Consider the following 3,245-nt stretch of genomic DNA (forward strand, 5'->3'; position numbering starts at 1 on the left):
TTTCTAAGTGCCACGGCACGGCTGTGAAATATTCAAAGTCCTACAGGCATTGGCAGAATGCGCGGACGGCCGTCTGCTCCCGGCGGCCGCCGCGAAGCTACTACCCCCTCCCGGGGACGGCTGTCTGCTCCCGGCAGCCGTCCTTACCCCCCTCCCCCGTTTGCACCGCCTGAAGTTAGACCCGCCTTGGTAGGGCCCCCACCGGCCCCGGCTCGCCGGCGTTGGGTGGACGGTTCCTGCCCACTTGCGGGTCCCGGTCGCTTGGCAACCGACCGGGGAGGACCAGCCGCCTCCTTAAACACAGGCTGGAAGGGAAATCCGGTCAAGCTACGGAGGACCGGCCGCCTCCTTAAACACAGGCCGGAAGGGAAATCCGATCAAGCTACGGAGGACCGGTCGCCTCCCTAAACACAGGCCGGGCAAAAATCTGCGAATGGGCCCGTCAAGGGTAGTGGGTCATCCAAGGTGGGAGGTACCGGCCGCCTCCTTAAACACAGGCCGGGCAAAAATCTGCGAATGGGCCCGTCAAGGGTAGTGGGTCATCCAAGGTGGGAGGTACCGGCCGCCTCCTTAAACACAGGCCGGGCAAAAATCTGCGAATGGCCCGTCAAGGGTAGAAGGTCATCCAAGGAGGGAGGTACCGGCCGCCTCCTTAAACACAGGCCGGGCAAAAATCTGCGAATGGCCCGTCAAGGGTTGTTGGTCATCCAAGGAGGGAGGTACCGGCCGCCTCCTTAAACACAGGCCGGGCAAAAATCTGCGAATGGCCCGTCAAGGGTTGTTGGTCATCCAAGGAGGGAGGTACCGGCCGCCTCCTTAAACACAGGCCGGGCAAAAATCTGCGAACGGCCCGTCAAGGGTTCTGTCTCATCCAAGAAAGGGGTACCGGCCGCCTCAGAGGCCGGAGCGAAGGGGGCGAAAGGCTGTCGATGGGGAAGGATCGGGGCCACGGCTAATCTAGCGATGCCCGCGTCGGGCGGTCACTCCGACGAATGAGCGGGGCCGAATCCGGCGCGAGGCGGCCTTCAGGCACGTGGTTCGAGACGACCTCACCCGGCTCTAGCCCGGAGGATCGGAGGCAACGGCCGTCTCCTTAAGCTAAGGCCGGACGAAAATCTGCGGATGCGGTCCATCCAAGGCAGACGGAGGTACCGGCCGCCTCGGTAAACAATGCCCGGGCAAAAATCTGCGAACGGCCCGTCAAGGGTTCTGTCTCATCCAAGAAAGGGGTACCGGCCGCCTCAGAGGCCGGAGCGAAGGGGGCGAAAGGCTGTCGATGGGGAAGGATCGGGGCCACGGCTAATCTAGCGATGCCCGCGTCGGGCGGTCACTCCGACGAATGAGCGGGGCCGAATCCGGCGCGAGGCGGCCTTCAGGCACGTGGTTCGAGACGACCTCACCCGGCTCTAGCCCGGAGGATCGGAGGCAACGGCCGTCTCCTTAAGCTAAGGCCGGACGAAAATCTGCGGATGCGGTCCATCCAAGGCAGACGGAGGTACCGGCCGCCTCGGTAAACAATGCCCGGGCAAAAATCTGCGAACGGCCCGTCAAGGGTTCTGTCTCATCCAAGAAAGGGGTACCGGCCGCCTCAGAGGCCGGAGCGAAGGGGGCGAAAGGCTGTCGATGGGGAAGGATCGGGGCCACGGCTAATCTAGCGATGCCCGCGTCGGGCGGTCACTCCGACGAATGAGCGGGGCCGAATCCGGCGCGAGGCGGCCTTCAGGCACGTGGTTCGAGACGACCTCACCCGGCTCTAGCCCGGAGGATCGGAGGCAACGGCCGTCTCCTTAAGCTAAGGCCGGACGAAAATCTGCGGATGCGGTCCATCCAAGGCAGACGGAGGTACCGGCCGCCTCGGTAAACAATGCCCGGGCAAAAATCTGCGAACGGCCCGTCAAGGGTTCTGTCTCATCCAAGAAAGGGGTACCGGCCGCCTCAGAGGCCGGAGCGAAGGGGGCGAAAGGCTGTCGATGGGGAAGGATCGGGGCCACGGCTAATCTAGCGATGCCCGCGTCGGGCGGTCACTCCGACGAATGAGCGGGGCCGAATCCGGCGCGAGGCGGCCTTCAGGCACGTGGTTCGAGACGACCTCACCCGGCTCTAGCCCGGAGCGAAAAACACTCTTATAACCTGACCGACATGCGCCCATGACCCGCCTTGGTAGGGCCCCCACCGGCCCCGGCTACCGCCGGCGTTGGGTGGACGGTTCCTCCCCACTTGCGGGTCGCACTCCAGCGCTACGGCCGCCGCGCGAGCGCGCGCCCCGCGCCGCCCGCGCAGGCCTAGCGCGAACCGTACGGCAGCGAAACCGAGACGCCCCGGCTCAACCTCACCCAGAGGCCATCCACGGAGGCCGAGCGCGCGATCCGACTTGCGGCACGCCACGTGGGCGTCCGCCGGCCGCGCCGGTCGACCGCGAAACCGATTTCTCAAAGACCAAGCCCGAGTCCCAACCTCCGCACATATCCGCACACGCCTTCCCGACCACCGCGAAGCGGGAGGCGTCTATCGTGGCCGCCGGGGCGTATGACCCCTCCGCGTGAGGCGTGCGGGCTCGGGGGGGCCGCAACGACCGAGTCTGACTCGGACGGGGCGCAGCTTCCCTCCCGGTCGCAGCATCAGCGCCGAACGCGCGACGTCACCAGCCCCCCGGAACGGTTCGTCGGGAGCGCGGCAATGGCCCACATCTCACCTCGCCAGCCGGCCGCAGCGGGCCGCGCCGAACCGAGTCTGACTCGGGGTGCGCACAGTCCCGTCTGGGTCACGGAGGCGACGAGCTGTGACCGCCACCGTCGCCCCTTCGTCCTTCCGGATCCCCCCAGCGCCGGCAAAACTCCGCATCCTGGCCGCATCGCGTGACCGGGCGGGCCGCAACGACCGAGTCTGACTCGGACGGGGCGCAGCTTCCCGCCTCGGGCCATCGCAAAGCGTGCCTCGCGCGGGCAAAGTCGCCGGCGCAGCGCCGCGCCCCTCGACAAGAGCGAGCCTCAGCCGGGCCGCGACGACCGAGTCTGACTCGGACGGAGCGCAGCTTCCCGCCTGGGTCACCGCTAGTCGCCGGGCCGACGGCGCCCATCCCCGGACCCCGCCGTTCCCTCGCGGTTTATCCTAAGCCGCCTGCCTTAGCCCAACCGACGTGCCAACCCCCCCGTTGCCGAGTTCGCTCTTCCCGAGCCGCGTCCCCCCGACAATTCCGTCCGTGACCGTCCCGCCCCGCGGCGATCCGCTCTGCCCCAGCAGCCGGC

This window comes from Syngnathus scovelli, unplaced genomic scaffold (assembly GCF_024217435.2).
Source record: "Syngnathus scovelli strain Florida unplaced genomic scaffold, RoL_Ssco_1.2 HiC_scaffold_444, whole genome shotgun sequence".
Taxonomy (NCBI): domain Eukaryota; kingdom Metazoa; phylum Chordata; class Actinopteri; order Syngnathiformes; family Syngnathidae; genus Syngnathus; species Syngnathus scovelli.